The sequence below is a fragment of the Argentina silus genome (genome assembly GCF_951799395.1).
Source record: "Argentina silus genome assembly, chromosome: 21".
Classification (NCBI taxonomy): Eukaryota; Metazoa; Chordata; class Actinopteri; order Argentiniformes; family Argentinidae; genus Argentina; species Argentina silus.
The window spans coordinates 11715918-11737589 of NC_139675.1; the positions used below are offsets into that span (position 1 = coordinate 11715918).

The following is a 21672-nucleotide window of genomic DNA, read 5'->3' on the forward strand; positions in this document are numbered from 1 at the left end:
GTTTATGTTTGCCTTCGTTTCCTGTCAGTCACTCATTGTTTCCTGTTTTATGTTGCTATACTCACCTCGTCTCTCGTTTTAGATACTTCACTTCCTGCCCTTGTGTGTTTCCCGCCTGTGTGATGTCTACCCCGCCCTGATTGCTGTCACCTGTTCCTCATCATCCTCCCCTGTGTATTTCGTCTATGTGTTCCCCTGTCTCTGTGCCAGTTTGTCTTTGTACCTTCGTTTCATACGTCCCAGCATTTCCTAGTGATAAGTATTCCTGGTTTTTGATCTGCGAGTGTGTTTCTGACTTTGCCTTTTTGCCTACCCCTTTTTGGATTATCTTTTTGAACTGCCTACCTTGGATTTAAGTTTTTGTCTCCGAGTCGTGCATTTGAGTCCTCTGCTTCAGTACAACCGTCATTACATGTTCACTCTTCTATTTGAGTAAGATTCTAATAATGATTTATATTGTAATTATTCTGACATTTCTGATATTAGTATTGTGTTTGTACCACACATACTGTACTTCTGCTCCCAAAATGCGTTTTGACCCCAACTCTCTAATTTCTCAACAATTGTTACAACAATTGGATGTGCACATACAGTAACATCTTTCTAAACTGTGTCACACACTCACTGCCACACTCCTAAATCAACACTGACAAAGGCCCTGTCTCATTTTCACCATGCTGTTAGAGTGACTATTTTATCCAGAGAGAGAGAGCTGGCAGCTGCATCCACGTTCCTGGCATGTTTGTGTGTGAGCTGTGATCTGGTCTCTATGGCAAAGTCTGCAGAACCTGCCTCTTTCAATTTACCCTTCAGGCAATGTTATAGATGCTCTGTCTGAAACAGCAGTAGCAAATTAGGGACAGAATGATTATGAACATGGTCCTCCTGTCATAACAGATTGATTCTGACTTCTATGTTCAGTATGGGTAGTGGACTCTGAGATGGTTTGGATTCACTCTCCCATAATGAGTAGCCATGCCTGAGACCTGAACACGGCTTTAGCTTAGCAGGCTAAGGCGGATATTTGGCAAGCAAGAGACCCGAATTCCAACCTAGTCAATTTCAGTGAAGGCTGGTGGAGGTTGAAATCGGAGGACGGGCTCATTGTAATACATGGAACGGAATGAGGATCCTTATTTCATTCCATGCATTACAATGAGCCCATCATCTGATTTCTACCTCCACCAGCCTTCCTGGTCAGATTGCATCATGGGGAAGGTAGACCTATGTTCTCTTCAACCCAGGCAGTTTCTGGCATCTTTAGGAAATAATATAAATGTATTTAGGATAGGTCTGAAGTATAGTCAATTGCTATGCAGTGCAATAGTGACAATAAAATAATCATATACAGTATATACCATATATGACAATACCATAACAGTGGTTCTGTTTCTGTATCATACAGTTCACTTACACGCAGTACCAATATAATCAGTATTGCATGTAAATGTGAGTAATTTCAGTTAGTTCTGAGTGGTACTACAGAGGTCAACAGCATCACCATGTAATTTACTGTACAAAAATAACACCACAGTTAATCCGTGTGAAATGTCTCCCTAAGCGTGCCTTCCTGCTCAGTCTCTGACATCTCATTGTTAATTCATCCGTACAGCAACACTTGTCTGACCAGTTGCATAATTAAACAGCTATCATAATCTACCCCCTTTGCCTCCCTCCCCCCCTTTTTCTCCCTCTCTCTCTCTTTATCCCTGACCTCTCTTTTGTTCTCCCTCTCTCTTTACCACGCCTCCTGTCACTCCATCCTCATTCACTCCATCATACACTTGAGGCCTTTCCCTCAGGGCAGCTTTAGAGAGAGAGGATCGTGACCCTGCGGTGACCTTTGGCCTCTGGCAAAGTCTTTCTTTGACTGCTGTACGAGCCGGGTTGCTGTCACGGTCAGGATCCATAACATTTCAATTCAGGAAGGAGGTTGACATCTTTATGCACGCACTAGAAATAAACATTTCTGTTTTTGAATCCTTGAACGATGACTAAAAAGCAAAATAGTAATCAGTTTCTATTTGACAGGGATTATGAATTTTTTTTCGAGAGAGATCCAAGCGGATTTAAATACCATAAAATACATCGTCCTGACTGCCCACAGCAAGTGAGCATAACTGAGCTGCTCTCTTTCACCCCATATGCCCAATCATTCCCTTCATTCTCTCCCTCTTCTATATCCCTCCCTCCCTCCCCTCCAGCTCTCTATCCCTCCCTCCTCTTCTCCTTTCTGTCCTTCCTTTCTCTCCTCATCTCTATCAATCCCTCCCTCCTCTCCTCCCTTCTATCCCTTCCTTCTCTCCTCATCTCTCACTCCTCCCTCCTCTCTATCCCTCCCTCCCTCCTCTCTAGCGCTCTATCCCTCCCTCCTCTCATCCTTTCTATCCCTTCTTTCTCTCCTCATCTCTATTACTCCCTCTCTCCTCTCTATCCCTCCCTCCCACCTCTCCTCCTATCTATCCCTCCCTCTGCTTTCCATCCATCACAAGATTAACAGGGGAGTCCCTCCCTGGCAGGTCTCGGGGCTTCCTGATTGGCTGAGCCTGGCTAAGCCTCGGCAGCTAATAGGGTCCTGAGTGAATGGCGAATAGCTGGAGCACGAGGAGAAGAGGAGTGAGAAGCCAGCTTAGCGCATGGCTAGTCCGGCGCATAGTTAGCCTATTGAGTAGCTATCAGCCTAGCACGTGGTTGGCCTAGCGCTTGGTAGCGGTAGGGCATGGGTCAGGGCTAGGCTACGCTACGCTGTCAAGCCCTGCCCTGGATTTGTGGTGAGCAGGATAGCATCCTTTAGCATGTTGGCGCAGCAGTGTCCTGGGACTCAACTGTGAGAGACAGCTGGTTTTCTTACCAGCCTGGATACAGTACACACACACACACACACACACACTGACAGGAAGAGAGGACGAGAGACAGAGAGGTGAGAGAGGGACTAAGATAAGGGTTCAGAGAGGGAGAAGAGAGTGGTACAGAGAGAGGCAGGTAGGGAGAGAGAGAGAGAGAGAGAGGCTGGCATGATTCCGATGCGGATCAGATCCCCACAGACACATTGTAGCCAGTGAGCATGGGATATGGGACAGGAGTATAGCCTTGCAGAGGACTGATAATGTGTTCGGGGTACCGTGAGAGCTGTGTGTGTCTGTGTGTGTGTGTGTGTGTGTATTCATGCAGACGGGATAACTGAGGGGGCGGTGGCTCCATCAATGGATGTGTGTGTGTGTGTACAGTATGTGCGCGCACGCGTGTGTGTGTGTGTCACCTCATCTCACCGGCTAATTTCAGTTGTTGACTGCATCTCTCGGGTGCCGGGGTTCATCGTAACTAAGTGAATGTGAGTTTACCTCCCTGTTTCTGTTGTATTTGTACACATTCTCGCATATTGAAGATTTAAGATTAGACCAACTTTATTGTCCCGGAGAGTAACACGTGTCCTTGTATTAGTTTGTTTGTGGTATAGATGTGGTATAGATGTGGTATAGATGTTACAGTGATTGTGATGTTTGCGTGTGGGAACAGCACATCAACCACTTCTATATATATGTACGTCTGCATGCGGTTATGCATGTTTCCTCATTCAAGCAGGACTAATGTGATTGAGTACGGATTACTGTGGAGTTTTACTCATTGTGCTGCAGTCTGCCATGTCTCATATGTCGTTCGTTTCCGCCGTACAGTATCTAATGTCTGTCGCTGAGCCTCTTGTGTGATGATGATGAACATCAACCCCCTTTATATTGAAAAGGCTAAAAATACTGTCAAAAAAACAACAACAACAACAACCTTGTAGTTGGATAAAGAGCTTCATATGGGGGCGAACCGAGCTAAGTATAACCACCCCCATATAAAAGACAGTCATGGCCTCGTCAACGGCACAGATAGTCGCTGATTAAACGCAGTCGCTGAAGAGACAGTTGCACAAGAACAGCTGAGGTCATGAGAACTCGCGTGTCGCTGCGATGCTATCTACGGAGAGCGTGGTGTGAACATGCACAGCGGAGGAGGGGGGAACTGAGGAGGTGAGGAGAGAAAGAATGGGTGAGGGAGAAGTGTCAAGCATGACAGGATGGGGAGAGAAATTGTGAATACACATCAGAGATAGAGAGAGAGAAGAGGGGGGGGGGGCGAGAGGGAGAAGGAGAGATGGAGCTGAGGAAAGATGGGGGGGGGGGGGGTGTGAAAGGCAGATGGATCGAGGGTGGGGCAGAAGGGAGAGTCAAGAGATGGGAAGAGGGATGGAGGGAGATCGGGAGGGAGATCGGGAGGGGGAGAGAGGGAAATAGGATTGGAGGGGGGATAAAAGAGAGAGAGAGAGAGGTATGTTAAGCAAAAAACAAAGGTCGATGGGAATTGAAAGAGAGAAAGGGGGGGGAGAGAGAGAGAGCAGGGCAGTAACGGGGCGTGCGAGGATACTGTATGAAAAAAAAACACTGCAGCATATCTCCCCCTCCTCATATGCTGACAAATAATGTTTAGAGGTCAGACTCACAGCTCTGCTATTGGTGGCAGTGGGGGGCTCACACACACACACACACACACAAATACCCACACTCATACACATACTGTACACACACACACACACTCACTCACTCTCATACGCTGTTCCAGAACACGCTGGCTATTGGATTGAGTCAGACACGGCACAAAGGACACAAACAAACAAATACATGCACTGTGTATAGAAGTAGCTGGAGCCCTGGATATCCAGAGTTCAGCAAAGGGTATTACATAGGACAATGCCACACCGCAGCCACAGACATATTGGAATTTTTGATGCACACTTTGCAACTGTTCTGGAACGTTCTAGCCTCACTGTTGTTGTCTACGTGTATTCATGACTCCAGTTGACTCATTGAACTCACATTGAAAACGACGGCAAGAATTAGGATTGAATTTTAATGTACAGTAAATGTACGTTTAATGGATAGTCAGCAGCTCTAAGCGTGGGGGGGGGGGGGGGGGGGGGGCTAGTAACGTGTAATATTCTGTTTGACCAATGGCTGATCGTGTGTGTGTACAGTACTGTATCTCACTGCGAACCTGTGGTTGGTGATCGCTGAGTCAGGTCTCTTCACACACTAAACCCCCTTGAGGGGACAGCACATCAATACTGACCTGGAGTCAGCAGCAATAGCAGCAGCACAGATCTACTATCACTCTCTCTGCACTGCTCTGCAACTGAATATAACGTACTGGGAGAGCCCAGCACGGCTGACAAATGAGTATGTAGTGTTTCGTACGGGTATTCACTCTAAGCTGGTTTCTGCTATGCTATACGCTCTTGCTCTCCACTGATATGTAATGTAATACAATGAGAAACTCAGCCCAGTTGAAAAATGAATGTGTATTGTACAGGACAGGTACTACCATTCATCTTCTTCTGTCCGTTCAAGTGACTAATGGAACATAACAGGAGATTAGATGGTTATTATTGTGGTAGTGTTTTACATAATAACTCAATATATTCAGTCAGTGCCTGTTGACATGAATGGGGTGTGTGTGTGTGTGTGTGTCCGTCCGTGTGTGTGTGTTAATGTGATGTGTGTGTGTGTGTGTTGTCGGGGCGGGGGATCGTTTCAGTTTGTGTGAAAATCAGACACACACTCTCTTACATGAAGTCAGCATGTGCAAAACCTCAGCAGCCCCCCCCTCCCCTTTTCACACCCTCACACCCTCTCCTCCACGTGTGTGCGTAGGTAGAGAATAATTCGCCCATTTACAATTTGCATACAAATTGCGTAGTGTATCCAGACACTGTCAGAATCCTGATTGTGTCCACATGAAAAGTAATGGGGGAAAAAGACACGTAGTGATCGAATCGCTATCCTGTGGCGCAATCCGAAACACAGGTTGTGAACCACATTCCGTTCAGCGTTGTTTCAATGAGACACTTCGCGAAGATTGCGAATTTGAATGCGAGGTGTGCAGTAAATGCGGGCTCTCCGAATCCAATCACAGTACTACTCGTGTTCACGCAAGGTGTAAATGGGGTTTACGTCCCTGAAAGTAAGGCTTCAGAGTGTGAATTACCCCTTGCCTTCAGGGCTGCTTTTAGAAGTGCCTAAGATAGACAATTTTTAATTTCTCTGGGGCAACCCACACTGATATATCAATTCTTATGGGGGGTACCTGATTTGTTATGGGGGGGTTGGCTCCCCCGAGCCCCCCCTGCAATAACCATGCAGAGGTAGCATTGGGGAGGGACACGGGGAGACTGGTGGCGGGGAGGGAACAATGAGAGTGCTGCTGAGCATTAACACCAAGCTGCTGGCCCTGGGGTAAGTGGCCTTATCAGAGGGAGATTAGACCCAGCCAGTGACACCAATTAGTATTTTCAGTGTTTTGAATTCCAGTATGCAAATAACCTTCACTATCTAGGTTGTTTATGGTTTGTCGTGTGTATGTAGGGCTGGTATGTACATGTAAATGAACGTGTTTGATCATTCATTTAGATTCAGTCAGAGAGAGAGAGAGAGTCTTATTTGGCACATTGTTTTGAGCGGTCAACAGCCCATAATCCTCATTGTGACATAATCCTCATTGACACACACACACACACACACACACACACACACACACACACACACACACACACACACACACACCCAATCAGCAGAGAGTGACAGAGGTGGACGGGTGACCTTTGCTTTGGCCTGCTGGTTAGAGACTGTCATATTTAGTTTGGTGTGCTAGAGTAGTCTCCTCTGGCCTGACTGACGTGTAATCAGCTGGAAGGGAGGAGGAGGCAGGAGGAGGCAGGAAGGAAGCTATCAATCAACCCACAGTCAGCCTTGATGGTGGTGAATGTGTCTCAATAGTTTTAAAGTGGCTTCCTCCCTTGGCATCCTCATCTGTCATTTAGGATCTCTGATCTGAAAAATAAAACACAGGATAAGTGATGGATTCCAACAGGGTATTTACTCCCACCTGCCTGTGACACCTTGGACTGATAGAGGGCTTTGATACAAAATGTCCCTCATTTAGTTCAATCTCATTTCAAAAGATGTACTCATTACATCTCTGGTTTAAGGTCATTTGTAGTAATAACAGGGAGGGTTTCAATACCATTGGTTTTCCTCTGTCCCCTGATACTTCAGTTATGACTCATACAGTACAAGTACATTCCAGAACAGAGTAGAAAAATACTTTATTGTCCAACCAAAACTGGGAATTCTGTCTTTGGCCTTACCTCAGGCGGAATAACAACTATTATGATAATAATAATAATTCCACTCAGAACTAGCTGGCAGCTTAAATTGAAAGTGATGGCCTGAATAATATGAGTTTCCCTCTGTCCCTTGTTATTGTGGTTCTGTCAACCGTACAAGTAGATTCTCTTCAACAGAAGAGAGCCGGCTGGCAGAGTGTCTGTGGTCACACTTCATAACTTCCTGTTAGCTTATGTAAGAGTTGTGATGATGCAGAAACACTAACACTTATGATGACTCATGTTTGGCAGGGTGAACATGCCATTTTGTCCCCGTAATGGTCCACTGGCTATGGAGTTAGACTTTTGACCTGATCTTGTAGTGACATGAATTATATGGGCCAGACCTGTTCTGAATGTGGGGGGGCCAGCCCTGGTTGAGAGTTGGCAGTTTGCTGTGGGCCAGCTCTGGTATGAGGAATGTGGCTCTGATACATTCCTCCCAGTCAGCAGACAATTCTAGGCCAGATCTGGTCCTGTGGTGGCACATATTTCTGAGTGCTGTAAACAGCTAGTATTATATAGGCCAGACCTGGACCGAATGTGTGTGTGTGTGTGTGGAGGGGGGGGGGCAGCCCTGGGTGAGTTGGCACTTTGCTCATGGGCGAGCTCTGGGATGTGATATGTGGCCCTGATATGTTCCTTTAGTTACTGGGCCACCTTTGGTCTGAGTGTGGTCCGAGTGTGGTCTGAGTGTGGTTGTCACTTTTGCATTTCACTGTATACTTGTATGCACGTGACAAATAAAGAATCTTGAATCTTGAATCAATTCTGGGTGAGAGATGGCATTTTGCTCATGGGCCAGCTCTGGGATGTGATAACTGGCCCTGATACTTTCCTGTCTAATCCTATTGGATCCTGCGCGAGTCTATAAATCCTATTAGATTTATTTGTCCTGGAACACAGGGAACTTTTCAAGGGCGCACCGCCAGCTGCATTCCATGATGAATGACCTTGCCATTTGAAACAAACATCGTCTTCTCAGTCCATGATGTTTGTGATATTTAATACCCTTACTTGGAAAGTAGTCTTTGGGCCAGGAGAAACGTATGCTGCGTTCATGGTGTCGGAACTTGGAGACTCGTCGTAGAAAGATGACAACCGAGCTTCCCATTTGGAGTATCAGAACCAACCAATAGAAAGCTCTATGCAAATAACTTAGGGCAATTTGACCTCTGAGGTCAGACCTTTTCATGGTGCAGATAAGGCTTAGAGGTGGACCACTTCTGGCCCAGGGAGCAAAGTTGTACTTGGGCCACATCTGGATGCCGGTGAAAAACAGACGTGGGCCAGATCTGGGCCGTTATTTCTCTGCTGACTGGGCAGTAGTTGATGTGTTTAATCAGGTGTGTCAGTGCAAGGCTAGAACAAAAGCCTGGGTTGAAAAGTGTGATCAAAAGACACATCCTTTAGTGGGGTGCAGGGGCCAAATAAAGTAGGGCCCACACACTCAAATGCTCCACCACATACTTTTATTTACACATTGAAAGACAATGTTTCAATCCTGCAAGGATCTTTATCAGGTCATTAGAACAAATGGAACAAAAGCCTGCACAGCCGGTTTTGAAGAACACTGCTGTACAGTGTCACAAGGGTTGCCCTCCAGTCTGTGTTTCCGTCTCTTAAAGACGTGCTGGAATTTTTGTAACCCAAATCTCCTCCTCCTCCTTCTCCTCTAAAGATTCCGGTTGATTCCATTTGGAATGTGAAAGCTTGTTCTGGGAGGGAATCCATCATTCATAACATTTTTCCTCCTTTTTTCCGCTTGAGCGAGTTCATTGCTCTTTGGTTATTATGGCAAGGTTGGATCACTGGATCATCACTGGATGATCATTGTTGATGTCGGTGAAATCCCACATTGTTCCTCGAGATTGATTAATCATTTAGATAACCTTATCTCGTGGTTCTGCCTCTTGTATCTTTTGTGCTAAGATCAGCTATGGAACTTAATCTTTTCATCTGTGAACACAGAGCCAGGATTGGAAGGCCAGGTTGTAGTTTCAGCTCTGCCATGCTGATGATGATAAACCATGTAATTTAGTTTTCACTAAAGCCCCTCAGGTCCAGTAATGCCTGGCTTTGGGGAATCTAAAACATGGCATGAACAGAGTAATAAATGATCCGCTGGCTTCAGATTATGTCACCAACAAAAGAAAATGGGGGGAGGGGGGGGGCGGGGGGGGGGGGGGGTAGGTTGGTTGGTTGGTAGAAGTAAAGAGAGGAAGGCAGGAGGAAATTCAGGAGAAAAGAGAGATACAGGGTCAAGGGGAGAAGAAAAGAGAGATACAGGGTCAAGGGGAGAAGAAAAGAGAGAACAAGAGACAAGAATAGAAAGGTAGGAAGACGAGGAGCGCGAGAGGGTGAAGACGAGGGGGGAAAGAGAAGAGATCCAAGAGTAACAGGGAGAGATTAAAGACAGAAGAAGACACGGAAAGCAAGGAGAAAATACAGTGAAAGAAAAGTGACATTTTGGGAAACAAGGTGAGAGAGAGAGAGAGAGAGAGAGAATATTTGTACCCCTGGCCTGTATTCTCTCTCTCTCTCGACCCTGGTCCTTCACAAGCGCTGCGAGAGACACAATGAGAAAGAAAGGCAAAGTCAGACAGAGGCAGAAACACACACAATGCTACTGTACACGCTACCAAAACCATTGTGGTCCTGGCCTGCATTCACTATCCCCCTGCGTCCCATCGGCATGCCAGTCCTGGCCTGATAGGATTAATGAAGCCATTACTTAATTACAGGCCTGAGGAGAAGCTCGGCTCCTCAGAAAGGCATTTATCCCCCGAACGGTAAATCAAGCAGAACAGTCAAGAAGGTTTTTATACATAAATACTGTACCTTCTATGAACGGTCGGTAATTAGCAAGCAGGGAGAGAGGGAGGGAGGGAGGGAGGGAGAGAAATATCTAAGAGGGTCACTCTACTGACTGTGAGGGTCAACTCACACCGTTTCTGCGCTGTATGTGTTATTATGTCTCATATTGCAATCATTAGTGTGTGTGTGTGTGTGTGTGTGTGTGCAGCATTCTTCGCCCTCGATTTACTTCACAGAGTCTCTGACATACTCAGGCTAACAACACTGTATGTGGCCTGCATACAGTGGGAGTGTGTCTACGACGGCATGATGAATACAATTTCCCAGCCAAGAGAGGGCGCTGTCATCTTCAGACGACTCAGTCAGCGCACTGAGCAGTGCGTACCCGTTCTCCTGATGTGACCCAATCTACAGTCCATCAACCGACACGACTCCCAGTACTCGTACACAAAACACACAAAATCGCCAGTGTTTCTAGTCATTACATGGACTCAGGATCAAACTGAAATCACCAAAGCAGCAATGACCACCGATGCCCTGAGGCGGTCAGCCTGCTGCTTTCGCTGTCGTGGGGTTTTGTTCGGGCCCTGTGGTCGATGCAGCCATGCCAGTGCCCTCAGAGTCAATCTGTGCTCTGTGCCACCCTGTTCTACCCTGCGTTGGCATGCTGTCCAAACTCAGCACTAGACTCCCACTCACATCCGTGAGTGAGGATAAAGTGTGGGGTATGAGCTGTGGTGTGTGTGTGTGTGTGTGTGGGTGTGTGTGTGTGTGTACGTGTGTAAGTGAAGAGAACACAGAGCATGTGAAAACACACCCATGAGAGCCAAGCTGTCATCCGAGTCTTAACCATTGACATCCCAGTCTTACCATTCTCCATTGATACTGTATCATACTCTCTCACTCTCTCTCACTCTCTCACTCTCTCTCTCTCACTTGCTGCCTCTTCATCTTTTCCTGGACTATTACCCCATTCCGCCTCTCTCTCTTTTTCTCTCTCTCTCTCTTCCTTTCTCTCTCTCTCCTCCCTCCCTGTCTCTCTTTATTCCTCCATATCACCACAGTGCTACCTGCCACCCACTCGACAGTCCTCTCATACTCCATTTCACCCGTAGCCCCTGTGACCTTCCTCCTCTTTCACATTGCATACAGTGTGAGACATGACATCATGTTCTATCAGTCCCGTCAGAACCGGTCAAGCCCTCTTATCTGGAGAGACCTGGCCCTGGCTCTCATAGGAAACAAGGTGCAGAGGGAGAGGGGCGGGGTGAAGTGGTGTGTGTGTGTGTGTGTGTGTGTGTGTGAACGAGGTGATGAAGTGATGGTATTAATAGACGTGTGACTCTGGAGGCGATGGATGGAACTCATGAGAAAACATGAGGGAGGGTGTTTGGAGGGTCAATCCAAATTCTACTCACCTCAATATCGGAGGTTTCAATTACAGTCATGAGCTGAGAAACCCTCACACATAAAAAAAATGACATTTCAATAAATGTCTTGCCTTGACTGAGGTTGGTTGTTATTGGAAATGACCCTCAGCCTTTTATGTAATACATTGTAACACACGCTACCATACCTCATAAGGACACAGTGAGTTTGTACTGTATTAAAGGAATCAACCTCAGGAAGTTATGTGTGGAATGTTGTTGGAGATAGTAGCCAACAGAAGGAATATGTGCTCCTCGCGCTGTGTTTAATAAAGAGGTGGTATGCCTTTGGTGTTGATGTACTTCAGCCAACTGGGAAATTGTACGTGAAAACACTTTTTGATGAAGCTTTTATTGACAAAGACCTCAGGTGGGATGTGCGGAATGTTTGTGTGGAGTGACTACAGTAGCGAACATTGAAATATTGGGTGACACTTCCGAGGAGCTAATGCTGTATGAAAGCACTGACGGACACAAATGTGTTGTGAGTACATTTCGACAAAAACAGACCAGTCATCTTATTTCTTTTGTTGGTTTTTTGTTGGTTTATCCAGTATATCAAGTGAGTGACAAATCGCTGGCACAGCCATCACATTAATGTCTGTCTCCTCTCCTTCTGGCTACTCTCCTCTGACAGAGATGGAGGCAGGGAGAGAGAGACAGAAAGAGAGAGAACATTGGACAAAGAGAGAGGAGTGAGACGGTAATATTGAAGAGAGTGAAAAATAGGAAAACTGACTAGAGAGAGAGAGAGAGAGACAAACAGACAGGAAGGGAGGGAGGGAGGGAAAGAGAGAGAGATTGTCATTTCTCAATTCATGACTCAGGAAGCGAGCATCTTTGTTATGTGGGATGCTAATTACCCCTGGCTAACACGGCATGGGTTACATAACAACACCCACACGAATGCATGCACGCACGCAGGTACACACACACACACACACACACACGTACACACTCACGCACGCACGCCCACACATACGTACACGCGCACACACACACACACACACACACACACACACACGCACCCTGTCTGAGGCAGCCAGCTGTCTGTGAGTTATGATGAAGTGTGAGCTGTGGTCTGTATGTGCGTGTGTGTGTGTGTGTGTGTGTGTGTGTGTGTGTGTGTGTGTGTGTTTGTGTGTGTGTGTGTGTGCGTGCATGTGTGTGTGTGTGTCTTCCACAGCTGACTCTGCTCTCCTCATGTATAAACAGAGGCTCATTATCATGTAAATGTGGTGAATATGAAAAACTGACACCGGTGGAGAGTAACCTTCACTGTCAGTGGAGTGTCTGTGTGTGTGTGTGGTGGGGGGGGGGAGGGGGATGGGGAAGTTCTGAAAGAGAGAGTTTACTTTGTGTTTGATATTCTGTGTGGGTAAAGGTGTGCAGAACACTTAGTTCTTTAAGAAACACATTGTGTCTGTGGAGATAAGTTTGTCACAGTGTTACCGCTTTTAAAAGAACAAAAGTGTATTGTTAGTAAGTGATGAGTGTGATTGGGTTTGTGCGTGCCGTGCATGTATCTTCCAGCGTGTGTGTGTGTGTGTGTGTGTGTGTGTGTGTGTGTCACGTTATGTTATAATCTCGGTGATCTGCTGTGCTGTGCAGGTTGCTTCCTGGTCTCTGATTGTAGCCATTACCGTCAGCACACCCCTGATGAAGCTGTTCTAGGAAGTGCTGGGTCAAACAGAGGCAGACAGGACCGCACCAGAGCAGACCGCACCACGGCGAGGTCACAGTTATATAACATCAGCCGTGTGATACTCAGAGAGCCTGTCGGTTGGAGCCGTCGTCGTGGTAGGTGTTGACGGAAGGGAGAGAAGGCCACCTTATTTCGAATCTATGTTGAGTTTTTTTGTTATGTTCTAAAACACGTGGTAACGCTTCGCATGATGTTGTGAGGTCACGACTGAGTCATCGTTTTGACATTTGCAAAAAAAATGGACTTGATGTTCCCTCAGAGAGAAGCCGAGAGGCCTTGTTTTGACAGGATGTTGGCATCAGAGGTTCGAGGAAAGGGCAGGGTGTTTCGGGGCACGATAAGAACAATCCCACTCTCAGTGTCACCACAGAAGACAAATCCTTTAATATCCTCAGCCTTTGACTCACCTTTTCTGCCTCCCCCCCCCCACCACCACCACCACCCCCCACCCCCCCATCTCTTCCTCTCTCTCTCTGTCTCTTTCTCTCTCAGCTGTGCCACTCCCTCCATCCCCGGCAGACGCACAGACACCCATCAGAAAAACCAGAGCACCAGCTGGCCTAATGTGAAATTAAGTGCGATGAATAAGATTGGCACTGCCCACTGTACAGCACAATATGGCTTACAGCGGAGCTGCAGGCTCTTGGGACGGGCATCATTTGTACCGGCCTGTCCAAGGGTGGAGGGTGGTGGGTGATGGGTGGGCGACAGATCATACAGAGAGAGAGAGAGAGGGGGGGGGGGGGGGGTTATAATATGAACCAGCCTGGCTGAGGGTGGAGCGTCGTGGGTGGCGTGTGGGGGCGAAAGAATCCATCGATCCGTGGCTTTTATCCCCTGCCCCTCCATCAGAGCGTGGTGGCGATCGATGCGTGGTTTAATCCTCAGGAGCCAATGGCACTGGATCATCATGGGCATGGGCCGAGGAGCAGGTAAGCGAACCATGGATAAGAGAGGGAGGAGGGGCTAACAGAAGAATCTAGGGATATAGATGGATAGATGGAGGGAATGGTGATGCATCACATTTTCAGTCGTTGCACTTCACGTGGCCAGCCCTCCCGACATCAAAGCCAGTCTGGAATGGCGGTGGAAGTGGTGTCGGCGTTCTGTCATGCCCCAACAATGGCTCTGCCAGCCTGTGCCCCTCTCTAGATGCCAGCCACCCCTTCTTTTAGCGCCACACCGCGACTCTAACGCTAGCCAGACAACCAACGGCGATAAAGACCTCGGAATATCGGACGTTAGGAATGTGTGGAAGGTTCTGGAAGCCAACAGAAGCATGTGATGTGATGTGAGGGCCCAGCTCAGATAGGGGAGATTATTTTCTCTCAGACCCCGTGTGTGTGTGTGTGTGTGTGTGTGTGTGTGTGTGTGTGTGTGTCCGCCCTGTCTGTCCTTTATTACAGGCTGTGTGAACAACCACAGATGAGGCAGGGAGGTATTTTTAGGAGCCAGACCTGAGATAATTCCAGATACGGACGTTGTGTGTGTGGGGGGGGGGGGGGGGGTAGATGATGTCAGATCTATGTTATGTTAGGCTGCCATATTCCGTATTCCACCTTAGTCCGAGCTGTCATCTCTCCCCTCATCTTAGATCTGTTTTGTCCTTGAGGAAGGAGGGGAGAAAGCAAGGGAAGAAGGAAGTAAAGGAGAAAGCGAGGGAGAAAGCCTGGAGGGAGGAAGGAAGGAAGGAAGGAAGGGAGGATGGGCGGGTGAAAGCAAAGGAGGAAGGAGGGATTCAAGCCAAGGCATGACTGTCTCAGTTGCAGTAGCTGTCTACTGTAGGATATAACACAGTTGAGGCAGCGACAAACTAGCGTTCTCTTCCATAAGCGCCAGCGTGTTGGAATGCTCCCGGCACTGCCCTGATATATCCACGCTCATGTCCCTGTCAGCGGCGCGGCCCGACATACCAGACGCCGCATAGCGTCACCCTCTCCCCAGGACCCAGCGCCCGTCTCCCCCCTCTCCTCCCAGACCTGGCCAGGGGCTTGTCTCCCTCCCCACCCCCCACCCCCCACCCCCAAACCACCCTCCGCCCCAGTCCCAGCAAAAGGGCCTGTCTGTCTGTCCCTTCGGAGTCGACGGGACTGGATAAGGGGTGCTAAAATAGGGCCGACTAGGCATCGTGGATAACGCCAGCCTAAAAATGGGTGCCCACTTGACAACAGTGGTATACTTTTAGAGGAGAGGGGAGGCTGGATGATGTTTAGAGACTAAACAGATTCTCCCTCACACGCACGCACGCACACTCACACTCACACTCACACACTGACGTTGTTGCCATCTCTCAAAGGTCAGCTATCAAAGAAGGGTTATATTTGGTCCATCTTTGATCTACGTTGTAGAGAGAGAAGGAGTGTTTGTGATGTGGGGTGGGGTGGGGGTGCCACTCTTGCTTCAATGCACTTGAGGTCAAAGTTACCCATAACCACAGATCTGGGATTAGATTACTACAGACTACCCCCTATCCTATCATTAACCATTTGAGGATGAAAGAATATCTGACCATGTATCAGTAGTTAGAGGAGGCAATAGTCAACCTAAACTATTATAAACGCCACTAAAACTGGAATAATGATCAACATTAGGAAGGATGAGTCCAGACTGTAGTGTTGTGTATGTTAAACCAGCCTTGGTCTTGTACAGCTGTTTCTTCAGCTGTTTCTTCTTCAGCTGTTTTTCTTTCATCCAAGCGGCATTTCTTGACTTGTTATGATGTAGTCTCCTGATGACATGCTTACTAGACTGTTAATAATCGAATGGAAAAACCTTTTAAGAATTCATGAGAGAGAGGGGTTCCTCTACTACTACTACTACTACTACTACTACTATGTACAGTGTGTCTGTGTGTGTGTGTGTGTGTGTGTGTGTGTGTGTGTGTGTGTGTGTGTGTGTGTGTGGGTGCCCATACAGAAAGAAAACAAACATTTAAAATATATTTCTGAAATATATTAATATATTCCTCAGATTCATATAAAATACCATTTTAAAATGTGTGTGTGTGTGTGTGCGTATGTGCCCCCTCTCTACCTCTCTCTCACCTGATATCTGTACCACCGCTGTTACCTTGCAGTTCTTGTCTTCCTCTTCGAAAAAACACCCGTGAGGTTTAACAACTGGTTTCGGAAGCGTAGCAGAATGCTAGCACTTGACATTTTCTGCTATCAGATCTGTAGCGAGACGACCACTGGCTACAGGTCTGACTGAAGATAATGTCAAGTCCAGCACTGGCAACAGGTCTGATTGAAGATAATGTTAAAACTAGCGCTGGCTGCAGGTCTGATGGCAGATAATGTATAAATTAGAGAGGTTAAATGGTTCCTTATCTGTTGAGGTCAGCTGTTCCATCGCTGGTTCCTGTCAGGGGGTGGTTGACACAGAGCTGAACTGTGCCAGCTGCTGCCCAGGTTCAGGTGGCTTGATAAAGCTGTCACATCTCTCCTTGTGGGTGTCTGTAGTTTTAGTTAGTATACAAAACCGTTTTGTTGTGCTGTTGAGCACAGATATACCATTATGAAAGGTACGTCATTGTGTGCAAAATCATAGAAATCTGAAATGTGATCAAGGGTATGATACTGGGTATGATACACAAACATGCAGCCACTGTGTATGCAACCGTTGCCTGCTGTCATCAGAAGGTGTGTGTGTGTGTGTGTGTGTGGTGTGGTGTGGTGTGGTGTGCTCTCATGTCATGGTCAAAACACACAAGGGACCTCTACTATATAGGTCATGGACACCCCCTCCCCCCCAGTACTCTACCTCTGAATAATTCAAAAGCCATGTGTGTCTGACCTGCTCTCATCACAAGGTGTGTGTGTGTGTGTGTGTATGTATGTATGTGTGTGTGTGTGTGTGTGTGTGTGTGTGTGTGTGTGTGTGATGCATGAATGATCATAAGTTGTAAATGAGTGACTTAATGTCAAGGAATTACAAATTTATAAACCACATTCGTAAGAGTTCTGCGGTATTGTGGGGCGAGCTTATCATTTTATGGGTGTGTTGATACTGTCAATGTTGAGTCATATATGCAGCTATTTAGTCCATGCCTTAACCAAGGTTGTGCATGTACGTTTCAAGCCAAGCAGCTGTTCCTTTGCATACAGAGCATCGTTCAGTCAAAGCAGGCCTTTATATGCATATGTGCAACAACAGTAAAACATAGTCTCTCTATCCAGCGAATAAAGATGTAACCCTATGGCCGGTGCGCTCTCAAAGAACAAGTGAAGGTCTTCTGCAGACGATTGCTGAGGTATGGAGACGAAGGGAATGACATGTTTTGCCCTATTAGCGATGACCTGCACATCTCTCATCCTCCACCGTGCAGCACAAATGGAGCTACACGGTCGTTGCCATGGCGACACGAGAGACCCCAGTGAGCTCAGCGGCTCGCGGTAGCCAGTGCTCGTGCTGCTGAATGAAACGGCACGAGAGAGAGAGAGAGAGAGAGAGAGAGAGAGAGAGAGGGGCCATCTTGCACATGGCTGGAAGGCACCGCATCATCATCATCATCATCATTATTATTATTATTATCTTCGAAACCGTCGTTTCGTTTCGCAGGGAAACGACGAGGGACACTATAGCCGTTGGATGATATCTGATAGAACGAGAGTGTTTCGGAGCGCGTAACCGCGACGCGCGACGCGCACCGAGCATGCGGAAAAAATGTGAGCTCTCCGCGTCCCCTCCCTCTCCTCCTCTCTCTCCTCCTCCCTCTCCTCCTCCTCTTCTGTCAAGAGGTGTCGTGGGACAGCGTTCTGTCAGGAGTAAAGGGACAGCTTTACTGCAATGCTCTCTCAATAGCTCCCGGGCTCCGAGCGAGAGCAAGTGACCCGAGACCGAAAGAAGATTGTTGCCGTTGGCTCTGCTTGCCGCGACTGGCAACGTCCATGCGCGTTTGCTGCTTATTTGGACCGACTCCGTTGACTGGAGGCAGGTGTGCGGTTTCATTCGAGAATTCCACCGGCCACAGGGGTGTAAGCTGTCCCGTTTCCCGTCTCAGATTTTTGGTGGACTTTTTTAATGTCGGGCATCGGGCTTCAGTCGTCTTCTGTGGACGAGGTTGATACGGTGTAGGCAGTCGGCGTTTCTTCAGATGACCCCGACGTTCGCTTTGAGGTAAGCGATGTTGTAGTAAACAGCTGACGAGATGTTTATCCCCATCCATAGTGAAATGAAGACTTGCTTGAGAGAGGATATTGATGTTTTGCGGTTCTACGGGATACGTGAGCGGAAAACAACTCCGTGCGATGTTATATGCGCAAATGGGTTGAAGTGGATATCATTTTAGAAACTCTCAAATAAAATGTGAACAACTGGATAAGCCTATTCTATCATAGCCTAACAGTTTGCAGAAAACACTCCTCAGCTTCAATTTGATTTAGCCTAAGTGGTTTGGTCGATGGATTGGTTTTGGCCAGTCCTTGGCGATGAATAAGAAGGCATATTATTGTAACCCAGTCTAGCGTGCCCAACAAGCCGCCTGGAGAGGATGCTCGGTGCCGCAAGCCAGTGCGCCAAGACCGGGCCACGGTGATTACCATAACAATGAACAAGGCATCATTATCGTATCATTAGTGCGGACCGGGGGCGGAGGGGAGAAAAGTGCTACTGTTCAGTACAATAAGAGATTGTGCTCTTGCTTTTCCTGTTTGATTTGTGGGATTTAATAGCCTGTCCTGACGAGAGAGGGAGCAATCAACCCGACACAATCTGTGTTTACTTTGTGAGTTAGGCCACATATCAGAGATGACACCAAAAACAACGCTTTGAGCGAATGACGTTTGGATTGTTTTAACCCCTGTGCTTCCTTTGTTAATGTATCCCTTTCTATTGAATCGTAAACTTTCAAAGGCCTCAATGAATAGCTGTGGATTTTAATGTGGTGTGTGACCCACACACATCTTGCAGACTGGGTTGAAATGTGCAGTCGCTCTGTTGGAATCCAATGCGCACTCCGTCCCGTTAAAGCAGCTTGGTCTTGTCGTTAGTTACACCATCCTCCGGGCATCAAAGGCTTAGGCCACATTAAGAAGATTATACTGGCCAATTGTTGCTGCGTTACTGGAGTTTCTCCTCTGAGTGCTATTCATGAGTCATAGATGGTTGTTCAAGCTTTTAAGATAGTTCACTATTTCCCCAGCAAGTCAGAGAATGTTATGGTATGGTCAGTGGTCCAGTTTGTGGTTCTTACATTAATTATAATTTAGTTTGTTGCATTGTTTGATGCCATTTGAATTCGCACAAAAGCAAAAATGAATGTTTTATTTTTTATTTTTAGAGAGAAATTATGTTGGTGATAGCTGTGATGTGTTCAGAATGTGTAGCCGACAGTTACTTTCGGACGGTCATGTATTTCTGAGGCAGACATCAACTCCCTCACCATGCCTGCAGGCTACATCCCGGTTCTGACAACCAGGAAGAGAGAATCCTTCCTTGATGGATACCTGCGGTGCAGACCCACACATAAAGGGGATGATGTCATGAGGGAAAGTGAAAGGCGGACTTCCTGTTGGTTTAGTCATTTGAATGGCCTCCTGTCTTCCTGGTCAGAGGTGGGGTGTCATTGATACCGTGTAAGGCTAGCACACCGGGAAACCCTACACCGTGCCTGAGTGTACCCTGTACCTGTTGTGTGTGTGTGTGTGTGTGTGTGTGTGTGTGTGTGTGTGAGTGAGAGAGAGAGAGAGATGTGCATCCTTCTCGAATAAAACAAATTATGAGAATCAACAGTTGGTGTTTATATATTTCAGTAAGAGTCTCTAACTGATTTAAGCCAGGCTTAAATTGGAGCGTGTATTACGGGACAATCATCGCATTCTAAAGTGATTGATGGCAGAGGGTTGGAATTAAACACTCCACAGATATTTGGTTGCACCTGCTACCTGCCAGTTAGAGTTACTGAGGGAAAAAGTAGGAGGGAGAGAGAGGGAAAGGGGTGTGAAAGAAGGAGAGGAGGGGGCTCGGGGGGGGGGGGGGGCGGGGCAGGGGCAGGGAGAACGAGAGAGAGGGAGGAGAGAGCGGGAGAAAGGGAAAGAAAGAGAGAGAGAGCGAGAGAGAGAGAGAAAGGGGGCAGTGGTGCAAGATCTAGGCAGGCCATCAGGCCATGAGGGAATTGGAGAATGCGATACAGTTTCTCTCGAAAGTACAGAGAGTAACAGGGGTGACTGTCTCTGTGTCTCTCTCTTTCTCTCTCCCTGTCTCTGTGGTTTTCCCCCTCGCCCCCCCCCCTTTTCTCCCTCCTCTCTCTCCCTCCTCTCTCTCTCTCCTCTCTACTCTCTCTCTCTCTCTCACAGACCCTTTATATATCTCCAGCTCTCTCTTTTTTTTCCTTTATTTTTCTCTGCCCCCCCCCCCCCCCCCCCACCTCACCCCACCTCACCCACCCCCTGGTTCGGAGAGAGAGAGCTGATGTCATGGCTCTAGTGGTCTGTGAAAGGCTGGCCTGCTTCTCCGAAGCCTGCTTGATGAAAGGGGCCGCGGCCCCCCGAAGGCACGTCTGCTGATCTTCCATACAAGTAGCTCAATGACTAGATTACGTCGATGGCATTTCTCCAGGAGAGTACAGTGCAGATTACTGTATACTCTGTAACGGTCATCCAACCATCGACATCGGGTTTGGATAATCACCATAGAGGAGATGTGGCGGTTTTAAAAAACAATGCGGGTTAAAACGATGGATGCTTCTAGAAACAGGTGAACATAATAAGTGTCAACATTCATGTTGATAATGTTTATTTAATAAACCAGGTTGGTCAGCGACCTTAATGGAGCTATTCAGCATTAAAGCGGTTCTTATGTTCATTTACTCTCCTCAGTAAGATAATCAGTAAAGTGAGTTTGAACGTTACACTACTACACCATGCCCTGCCATTGATACAGGGTTTTCCCCATAGTAATGAGCTCAGTGTAGACCTTTGACCTGGTCTGATTTGCTCCATCCCTACAGTGGGATTAACCAGTCACACCAGGATAAACCGCAGGAGACAGGCCCCACGTCTGGTGATATTGGCTGCGTTTCAAAGAGTAGTCCCCTCTCCCCTTCCCTCTCACAGACCAGATGGTCTGAGGGTCTTGACCTTCACCTGCACCTTGAATGGAGACTCTCACTCTCCATTTTAAATGATTTTTAGTCTGGGATATGGCCTAATCTGTTTCCGGGAAACTGCCCATAGGCCGAAGTGTTTTTTTCTTCTTTTACTGTGGGTTCAGTGGATGAGGAGGTGGATGAGGAGGCTGGTCTTCCAGTGACAAAAGATCACCTTTGACCTTTGAGGATATGAAACGTTATTGACACAGCACGGAGAGGGCTGATGATGTCACTGCCAAAGCAAACAAATCCTCTTTCTGTGTAAGAGAGGATGCACAATAGCTCTCTCTCTGCCTCTATCACTCTCTCTTTCTCTCTCTCCATCTCTCTCTCTCTCTCTTTCTCCGCCTCTCTCTCTCCATCCCTCTCAATTCAATTAGATTCAGTGAGCTTTATTTGTTTCTGCTCCGTCACGGTGGTCAGGTTGTCT

General features: G+C 47.3%; 1 protein-coding gene across 1 annotated transcript in view; it reads left to right on the plus strand.

The window, feature by feature from the left end:
• The first annotated feature begins 18109 nt into the window (after positions 1–18109).
• Positions 18110–21672, plus strand: part of sorbs2a (sorbin and SH3 domain containing 2a) — a 58581-nt gene continuing 55018 nt past the window's right edge. The window contains exon 1 of the mRNA XM_083693196.1: positions 18110–18271. The gene's annotated coding sequence lies outside the window, so the exon portion shown is untranslated. The remainder of the gene's footprint in view (positions 18272–21672) is intronic.